The sequence below is a fragment of the Amblyomma maculatum genome, chromosome 2 (genome assembly GCF_055883805.1).
Source record: "Amblyomma maculatum isolate TAMU_Amacu chromosome 2, ASM5588380v1, whole genome shotgun sequence".
NCBI classification, from domain to species: Eukaryota; Metazoa; Arthropoda; class Arachnida; order Ixodida; family Ixodidae; genus Amblyomma; species Amblyomma maculatum.
Window position 1 is genome coordinate 36777103 of NC_139345.1, and position 11095 is coordinate 36788197.

Genomic DNA, 11095 nt, shown 5'->3' on the forward strand with positions numbered 1-11095 from the left:
CAGCCCAGTAGGGCCAGGAGCCACCCTTCACCCCAACTTCCCGGCTTGCTACTGGCTGTGTAGCTGAGTCACCTCCGCTGCCTCGTGCGGACAGGAGAAAGAAAAAGAAAAGGGAGAGAAAGACGCGAGCTTCAACAGCTGTCGTCCACCACCGAAACGGTATAGTGGGTGCAATGACGGCCTGCAACAGATAAAAATTCGGTGGCAGGCTAGCCCCGGCCTACAAGTCCCAGCCTCGTAGGGCCAGGAGCAGCCACCCTCCACCCCTGCCCTCTGTGGGATGTCAGCCAGGTGGTCGAAAAACTGAAGCCCTCCACTACCGCTCCTCTTTCTCTCTTTCCACTTTCCCTCCCACCTTCCTCCCTTCCTTTACAGCATTGTTCAGGCATCCACAGTAGGGTGGTGGTGGTAAAACATTTATTGTGGGAACCAGGGTACATTACAAGGATTGAGGTGGTTCTTGATCCCAGCTGGTGTCACACCAGCCCAGTCAACCAACATCTTTTGCGCTGCTGGGTCCGAGCTGGAGACCGCGATCTCCCAACCCTCTTGGTCCGTGAGGCCCCGTTGGGGCGGTGGCTTCAAATCTTCGCATAGAAACATTATGTGATTGAAGGTGGCTCTAGGTGCGCCACATAGAGAGCATGTGGGGTGGTACCGGCCCGGGTGTGTCAAGGCCAACCAAGCTGGGGAGGGAAGGGTTTTGGCTTGTAGCTGCCACCAGATTATTTGTTGGGGTTTTGAGAGAGAGGTGTGAGGTGGGGGATATAAGAGTTGTTGTTCTCGGTAGTGAAGTGTTATGTCATGATAGGTGAGAAGTCTGTCCCGCGTGCTTCCCCAGTCTTCGATATGTCCCGCTCGGCTGACGCGCGCTCGAGCAGTTGAGTGGGCTGGCTAGTTACCGGGGTTGTCTGCATGGCCTGGTACTCAGACGATGTGAATGGGTCGGGGAGCTGTGAAACCAGAGGCTAAGATTTGATGGCGATTGGGTGTATTTTCCCTCTTGCGAAATTTTGAATGGCCGTTTTAGAATCGCTGAAAATGAGTGTGGCAGCGGAAGAGCAGATGGCTAGCGCTATGGCTGCCTCTTCGGCTTCGGTCGACGTTTTTGCTTTGACAGAGGCAGAAACTATGTGATTGAAGTTATAATTACACTGATGACATATGCCGTGGGGTGACTGTATTCTGCCGCGTCTACGTAGGCCGCTTCGGTATCAGTCGCGTGTGCTTTGCGTAACGCCTTGGCTCGAGCTTCTCGTCGTGCCTTGTGGTGAGCAGGATGCATATGTTTAGGTAGGGGTTGTACGGTAAGCTAGTCGCGGATGTGTTGGGGGACTAGGTGGCTGTTTTCAATGGGTGGACCAATTGGTTTGAGTTTTAGTGCTGCGAGAATGAACCTGCCCGTCTCTGTGGAGGGAGTCTTGATCTGGGCAGTACGATGAGCTTCCACTAGTTCTTGGATTGTGTTGTGCACTCCCATGTTTAGGAGGCGTGTGGTAGGAGTATGTTTCGGGAGCCTGAAGTGCTGTTTTGTATGCCTGACGAATGAGTGCGTCCACTTTCTCAGTTTATGCCTTTGTAAGATGGAGATACGGGAGTGAATAGACCATTCGGCTGATGACAAATGCCTGTACAAGCCGCCGGATATCGTGCTCTCGCATGCTTCTGTGCCTGTTCGCTATTCGTTTGATGAGTCTGATAGTTTGATGGGTGGTGAATTGTGATAGTCAGTTTCAGGATAGTTTCTGTGTTGATTCCATTGTTTTGCAGGAACATTCCCAGAACTCGAAGTTTGCTTACCTCGGTGGTGGTGGTATAAAGTTTAATTTCCAACAAAGACAGGGTAGGCGTCAACCTACCCGCCTACACGACGGCCTGGAGCCCTTGGACCCGGGCGGCGTGTTCGGCCAGTCGGATTACGTCAGATACTTGGAGGCCATCTATGGTGATGTGTATGGAGGGATGTTTTTACTTTGTAAGGCGGCGGTTTGAGGAGAGCTACAGGAGATCGAATTTAGTGGGGGAGCACGCTAGGCCGATGGATGCTGCGTGCGTTGCCACTACGTCCGCTCCAGTAAGGCTCTCGTGCGGTTTCGATGCTGCGGATGTAGAATTTCTTCGGAAATTTGAAGCATGATGTCTTGCGTGGATAAGTGGCTTCTGAATCCCAGCATCGTGTGTGGGAAGAGATTGCGAGTATACATGTGGTTGTCTAATCTGTTAAGGATTACATGCTCGAAAAAGTTTGCCCATGCATGATGTGAGAGAGATTGGTCAGAGTATGGTTATGCCTAGTGGTTTGAAGGTGACTCTTGCGTGTGTCCATTCCGGGGGGAGAGTACCTGAGGCGCTCGCCCCTTCCGCAATCAGGCTAAAGCACAGGGTCAACGGATCTCCGCTGGTGCAGGTGAACAACAGAGGTGGAAAGTTGGCTGCAGCAAAATATGCCGGCCACGATGTGGATCATGTTCAAAGGGCTTGTCAGGTGAAGCAAACAGAGAAGTTGCAGAAAAAAGTATGAGAAACTATTGACCGTGAAATGAGTTTCCCACGCGAACGAAAACATCATGTAGGAAGTGAAGGGCTTCGGACCACCGCGCGATAGACGCTTTCGCCTCATCGCTGTTTAGTGATCCGAAGTGTCCCTAGATTTTTTTCGTATATAATATGTTTAAAATATGCAAAGGTATTATTCGCACTGTGAAATGAAGCATCTCATTCACTGACCATCGTTTTGGTTGTAGTATGGGATATATATATATATATATATATATATATATATATATATATATATATATATATATATATATATATATATATATGCGGTTTTGTTTTTATACTACGGCGATACTAAATCCAGTCTTGCACTCGAAGATGGATGAATGCCCCAATTTCCTCTCCCTTTCTGCTGCCCTCTGTTCTGTTGCAGTATTCCCATACATAATCAGGGTTACAGGGTGGTTGCTCCATGCCCCGAATATGCGTCTCCACAAATCCATAAACCATTAACTTCTCCTGCCTTAGCTGCTCTTCTATTTCCTCCCATTTTAGCCTATTTCTGCCACCTTGCATGTTAATATACCCTATGTCTGAACTAATTTGGCTCTTACGCTTATTCCTGTTGCTTCTTTTATGGTTTCTATGTTTCCCTGATCTAGGTTTGTCCTCCTGGTCGCCTTTGTTTATACTGGTGGCTTCAGGGCCCTGGGCCCCCCTAAAAAAGTTGTCACCTAGCGACCTATCCTGCCTCCTACCGGTGGCCCGGCTGTAGTGGATGCCTTCTCGTGCAAACGGGTGGAGGCCGGCCTCGTACACATCCCTGTTAATCTCCATTATGTCGTACCCAAGTCGTCGGCTCAGGCTCCTAATGACCCGGTTGGCCTCGCGTAGTCTCCCCTCTGTTCTGCTGGACTGCCCTTCGACTTCCGGGATTGTGCATATAGTCACGTGCACTTTCTCAGAGGCCTCCTTTCTGTTATTTATACCTACTTCTAACTGCCTTCCGAGATTCCGGCTCGTCCCCTTCAAGGCATCATTGAGTCCAGCATGGATGTTGACTAGGGTTTCTACATCCTTGTTGTTCCCTACCACCTCGTGGGCTTTGGCCATCGCTTCTACCATACTTTTTCCCGATTGGGCCTCCACCTTCAAACGCCTGTCACCCTTCACTGTTGTTAGGACAGCCTTCTCAAACCTCGCTACATTGGAGTCCCCCACCTAGAGGGAAAGCTAGCCGCCATCTACAGGAGTTTACATGGAGTTTCCTGACGACCAGTTCAGCCACCATGGGCGCCCAAATCGTCATGAGTCGGAGAACCACCGAGTGCAGAACTACAACTTTTGGCCAAAAGTAATGCAAAGATAAACATTGTTCAACAGTAAACAATGTCCTAATAATCAATACTGTAACTATAAATTGCAAAAAGAGAGCGAAACAGCATGTCAGTGTTAAATTTATCCTATATAGCTCATTCTCCTATTGGCTAAGTTTAGAGCAGCACAGATACCAATATTTCGCACTTAATAGGCACGCTTTGACAGCAAAAAAAAAAAAAAAAAAGAGAGAGAGAGAAACGTTTTGGCATTGTTTATGGTTGCCCAACCACTTTAGGAAGTTTTTCAGTGGCATTTAAGAAAACAGAAACCTTTTATTGTCGTTGTCTGCTTTTGCGCCTTCACTACCAAGGATTTTGCGGTCTACGTTAGCATCTGGAGATGATGATGATGAAAAGGGAGAAATCATAGAAACGCTACTCCGTGCACCCGAGATAAACCGACTGTCCCGCACCGAGTAAGACACCGGCACATGATTCTTAGAGTGCCCATGGTGGCTGAAGTGCAGAACCCTCAGCTAATTCCCTCTAGTTAAGAGTGTAATAAACTCTATGCCTACACCTAACCAGGTCGAGTTCTTGTTTTCATATTTTTTCTTCTGTATTGTACATTGGTTTATAAGAAAAGAAATGCGCAGTATCTGTCAGACTTGAGAGATGGAAGATGGGAGAGGAAGCGGAGAGAAAGAGGTCCCAGAGTGGAAGGCTACGGAGTAATTTGGACACCTCTAGTGGTGGTGAAAACGTTTAGTGAATGCCAAAAAAGGCCACTTCTGAGCCTTTAACGTGCGCGGACATCGCACAACCCAGCTGCCTCTCCGTTTAATACTTTGTTCAGAGGAAGGGAAATACGCAGTATCTGTCACACTTTATTCTGTGGACACCTGACCCACCTGTAAGGGAAGGGAGGAATCTGCGTTTTGTGCAAGTTGGTTGCACATAGGTTATGGAAACTGTTGTGCGCACACCAAATGGCGACAAGAAAAAAGCAACAAGGATATATATATATATATATTGTCACGCACTTCCCGCGGTCCTTATTGAAGGAAGATGAGGTGTGGCGGAATAAGGAGAAGAGGACGAGGAAGCTGGGTCTGTCCGCTGTAGTGTGCTAATCTCCAGCGTATCCTACCATCTGTGTAAATAAACGTCGTAACAAGTGTGGTGGAGTTTGCGGGCTACAGATCACCACGGAACCTCTTCTACTTCGCCGGAGCAGAATTGCTGGGCTACCCCCCCCCTTCGGACGGAGATGGCGCAAGCAGATGGTTCAACGCAGCGCACGCCAGCAGCTCATCCGACCACCGCACAGCTTTATCGGGAACCCCGGCACTTCTATGGCAAGCCCGGGGAAGACGTGGATGACTGGCTCACCCACTACAATCGGGTGAGCAAATACAACCGCTGGGATGCGACTACCAAGTTGGCGAATGCGGTATTTTTTCTTGAAGAAACTGCGCTAACATGGTTTGACAATCATGAAGCATCTCTTACCACCTGGGATTGCTTCATGGAAGAAATGAGAGCGGGATTTGGTGATGCCGATGCTCGAAAAAAAAGCGCCGAACAGACTCTGGCTCAACGAGCGCAAGTACCGGGGGAGACCTGCACAACTTACATAGAAGAAGTCCTCAAGCTGTGCAGAATAGTTGATCTTCGGATGACTGAGGAAGGCAGAGTGGGTCATCTCCTGAAAGGAATAGCGCAAGACGTGTACAACTTTCTTATCTGCAAGGACGATTTGAATACCACCGCTGATGTAAGACGACACTGCCGCACGTTTGAATCTTTGAAGCGACGCCGTATCATTCCGAAGTTTGGTCGGCTGCCTAATGTGACAACTGTCGCTAGTGTGGATGTGCTTGAAACGACAAGCCTGGCAGATGCAATTCGCCAGATCGTCCGCGAAGAGCTTCGGAGGCATCAAGGTATTGGGGGCCACGTCACACCCGTCTACAGGAGCACCTCTTCGTCTGACCGGCCATCTTCTACCTGTTATGATCCCTCTGCTACGTCTCCTTCGGACACCCGATGCTCTTCTGCTCATCGCCCGAACACCCAGCCTCCCAACATCAACGCCTACAACAGCGAGCACTCTCGTCCTCCTCGTCGACCACATCCAGAGCATGAAACGTTTAATACAAGCGACGACGAACCTTACTCATCGAATGAACGTGAGCCGCCAGTGTGTTATGCCTGTGGGATGATCGGCCACATTTCCCGCTTTTGCCGCAACCGTCGTCCGTACCAGCAGTATCGCCGACAGTGGGTGAACTCTCGTACAAGGCTTCCTGCTGAAAATGATGATTCATATAGAAGAACACCTGGCCGGAATGAGTACAGATCAACAGCTAGCCGTCAAGAACGCAGAATGGTGCTGAACCGAAACGAATCACCGGCCTCTGACCGTAGCCTGACACCACCATCTCGGCGCCTACGACAATCCCCTTCTCCCCGACGACGTTCGCCACCTCCGGGAAACTAGTGAGTGCGGCCGATGGAGGTGAGGTCGCAAATGATTCTAGCTTACCCATACCTCTGCCCGTTTCGATGTTAAAGAACCGAATTGAAGTGTTTGTGGACGGTGTACGTGCTATGGCGTTGTTGGACACAGGTGCAACTATTTCTATTATAAGTCTCGCTTTTAAAAATTGCCTTGGTCGTAAAATTATGTTTGCTTGGGATAGTACGACAACATTATGTGGTGTTGGTGGCGAACCACTTAACCCACTTGGAGTCTGTTCCGTGAATCTTGTTATCGCCGGCCACACATTCCGAACTGAATTCGCAGTACTTACTCGATCAACGCATGACGTAATTCTTGGACTCGATTTTCTGGAGCAATGTGGGGCCACTCTCGACTTTCGCAATGGAGACATTTCTGTGAGCACTCGAATTGAATCTGCTTTGCGTGAAAATTCGCAGACCCATCCTAGCACGCTTTCGGTTTCGGAAGACATAGTCATTCCTGCAATGTCAGCACAGTTTATACGAGTTGTTAGTTCCAGCTGTGCCAGTGATGCGTTCGACGCTGTGGTTGAACCACTCACCCTCAACTGCGCGAAGAAAAGTATTCTGATTCCCCGCTGCATCATCTCAGTCATGAATGGCCATTCTTCTTTGTGGACGACTAACTGCTCTAACGAACCTGTTGTATTACCACGTGGTCTCAAACTTGCCAACTTTGACGAAGACACTTTTAAATCAGTGGCCGTGATCAGCACAGACAATTCCCAGCCTACCGCATGCTCAGAAGAAGATGAGACAAAATTTCTTGCCATGATTAACAAATCCCTGCCAACAAGTGACCGTCACAGTTTAGTGGAAGTTCTGGCGAAACATACTGCGGCTTTCGATTTCTCTCGGGACTCGCCACCACGGATTCCCATGTCCCGTACTCAGCGTAGAATCAATACAGGAACTGCTGATCCAATCCGCCAGAAGCCTTATCGTGTATCCCCATCAGAGCGCCAAACCATCGAAGAACAAGTTCGTGACATGCTGCATAAGGGCATCATTCAGGAATCGTCTAGTCCGTGGGCTGCCCCTGTGATTCTAGTCAAAAAGAAAGATGGCACATGGCGATTTTGTGTTGATTATCGACGTTTGAATACTGTTACCAAGAAGGACGTGTATCCCCTGCCACGTATTGACGACGCCATTGATTGCTTACATTCCGCCTCCTATTTTTCCTCATTTGACCTGCGATCAGGCTATTGGCAGATCCCCATGCACCCGGAAGATAAAGAAAAGACGGCATTCATCACCCCAGACGGGCTGTATGAATTTAATGTGATGCCGTTTGGATTATGTAACGCTCCAGCCACGTTCGAAAGATTCATGGATACAGTTTTGCGCGGGCTGAAGTGGCACATTTGTATGTGTTATTTGGACGATGTAGTGATATTCGGGACAACTTTTCATGAACACAACAGTCGATTAGAGATTGTCTTGGAGTGTATCGAGAAAGCTGGTCTGGTACTCAATTCCAAGAAATGTCGTTTTGGAGAACGCCAGACTGTGGTACTTGGACATCTTATAGACAAGGATGGAATCAGGCCTGATCCGAAAAAGATCGAAGCTGTCACTTGTTTTAAACCGCCGAAATCGTTAAAACAGCTCAGGAGTTTTTTGGGGCTTTGCTCCTATTTTCGGCGTTTTGTTCCGAAGTTTGCTGATCTAGCATATCCCCTTACTTGTCTTCTGCAAAAAGATGTGCCTTTCAAGTGGACTGCCGATTGTGACTCCGCCTTTCGTCAGTTAAAGTTTATTTTGACATCAGGACCAGTACTACGCCACTTTTGTCCACCAGCTCCAACAGAACTTCACACTGACGCCAGCGCAGTTGGAATTGGTGCTGTGCTCATACAGCGCCACAATGGCAATGAACATGTCGTTGCGTATGCAAGCCGTTCTTTGAGCAAGGCTGAGCGTAATTACACTGTAACTGAACAGGAATGCTTAGCTGTTGTATTCGGTGTGCAACGGTTTAGGTCATATCTTTATGGATGTGCATTTAAAATTGTGACGGACCATCATTCCTTATGTTGGCTTGTAAACCTTCGTGACCCCTGTGGACGCCTTGCGCGGTGGGCTTTGCGCCTTCAAGAATTCAATTTTACTGTGTCTTTTAAGAGTGGTCGTAAGCACGGTGATGCTGACTGCTTGTCACGGTTGCCACTTGAAACTACTGATTGCGACAATGAGGTCTTGGATGAATATATAGCTGCTATCTCTACAAGTTTCCCTGATGGTGAATTCAAGATTGCGCAGCGGCACGACAACGAGTTGGCGCCGCTTTTTGAGGCAGCAAGTTCCCGGAACCTTACGACCTCATTCTGCATTCGTGACGGTGTACTATACAGGAAGAACTACTCGTCAGTAGGTGCGCGGCTTCTTCTGGTAGTTCCTACAAGTCTTAGGTGTCAGGTTCTTCGGGTAATGCACGACGATGCCACAGCTGGACACTTGGGTTTCGCAAGGACATTGCACAGGACTAAGGAACGTTTTTATTGGCCGAAGATGCGTCAAACTACTCAACGTTATGTGGCCAGCTGCCTCCAGTGCCAGCGTTTCAAGCACCCAACTTGCTCACCGCCGGGTCATCTTCAGCCTATAACGCCACCACGAACCCCATTCGAACAGGCGGGAATTGATCTTCTAGGACCGTTTCCCCGTTCCTCCAACGGAAACCGCTGGGTCATAGTGTGCGTAGACTATCTTACGCGGTACTGTGAAACTGCTGCTATACCGTCAGCCACTGCTTCTGATGTCTCGGCGTTCCTCCTACGGTCCATCATTCTTCGACATGGGCCTCCTCGTGTGTTAATAAGCGATCGTGGCCGACAGTTTACGGCACAAGTTGTAGAAGAACTTCTTCGCCTCTGCTCATCCCATTTTCGCCATTCAACTCCTTACCACCCACAAACAAACGGTCTTACCGAACGCACCAATCGGACGCTTAGCAACATGCTCGCAATGTATGTCGACTCCCGCCACAAAAACTGGGATGAAGTCCTTCCGTTTATAACATATGCATTTAACACTGCTAAGCACGAAACGACAGGCTACAGTCCGTTTTTTCTTCTCTATGCACGGCCTCCACGAAGCACTTTGGACACGTTTCTGCCTTTCTCACTCCCTGCTGAAACTTCACTAGCGCAAACTCTCTCTTTGGCTGAAGAAGCTCGTCGACTCGCTAGACTGCGCACTCTAGCCTCCCAGGAACGCTACAAGCAACGCTACGACAAGCGGCATCAAGATGTTAATTATGTCCCTGGTGACTTGGTGTGGCTTTGGACGCCGTTGCGTAAGCGTGGCTTGTGCCAGAAACTGTTGCACCACTATACTGGCCCTTTCGTTGTATTGGAACGCCTCAGCGCAGTAAACTTTGTAGTCTCTCACGTGACCACCCAAGGACGTCGTTCTCGGAAGACTCAAGTAGTCCACGTGGCCCGCATGAAGCCCTTCTATCAACGTGACGAACCTTGACTCGCCCGGCGGGCATCTTCTGCGAAGGGGGCAGTGTCACGCACTTCCCGCGGTCCTTATTGAAGGAAGATGAGGTGTGGCGGAATAAGGAGAAGAGGACGAGGAAGCTGGGTCTGTCCGCTGTAGTGTGCTAATCTCCAGCGTATCCTACCATCTGTGTAAATAAACGTCGTAACAATATATATATATATATAGAAGAAAATTAGAAGAATTAGAAGAAAAAACAACGTACTATATATATATATATAGTACGTTGTTTTTTCTTCTAATTTGTGTTTAATTATCTTTCCCCTAAGCTGATTACATTACTCATTTCTGTGATTATCCAAGTAAAAAGTATGATGTATGTATGTATGTATGTATGTATGTATGTATGTATGTATGTATGTATGTATGTATGTATGTATGTATGTATGTATGTATGTATGTATGTATGTATGTATGTATGTATGTATGTATGTATGTATGTATGTATGTATGTATGTATGTATGTATGTATGTATGTATGTATGTATGTATGTATGTATGTATGTATGTATGTATGTATGTATGTATGTATGTATGTATGTATGTATGTATGTATGTATGTATGTATGTATGTACGTACGTACGTACGTACGTATGTCTATGCTTCCACAAAAGTATGAGTAGATAACGAATGACAAAACCATTTGATATCTCCAGTGCCACGTGTGCTGCTTCCCAACTTCGACTCTGTCGTACTCAATGCCCCCATCCAAAAAGTTCAGTTCCTTATCGATTAAGGCTAATGACGGGTAGTCATACATGACTGGCCACATCTAAGAGCTTCCCTGGCCTCAACAATCTCCCGGGTCAGCTGATCTTTGTGTGAATCGATAATCCGGCATTTATTAAACACAAGACTGCACCCTTCGCATGACCGGCAATGTTCTGCCATATATGTCTTTCTACTCCTTGCAGCACCTTGCGGCAGTGTTCTGCCAGACGTTCGTTTAGGCATCGACCAGTTTGGCCGATGTAACACTTGCCACACGACAAGGGTACCGAATATACCGCTCCTACGTTGCAATCAACAAACTTATTCTGATGTCTAATCATGCATTTGGCGCTATCCAGTCTAATCGGACAGTTAATCCTGCGCAGTCTGCCAAGTTTCACGGGGGCCGAGAAGACAATTCTAACGTCAGATCGAGATTTTATCTTTTTGGGGTGATGAAGTATGAATATATTATGAACATGGTATGACAACCATTTTTACAAACGAACATGGTATGACAAACGCCGCGGTA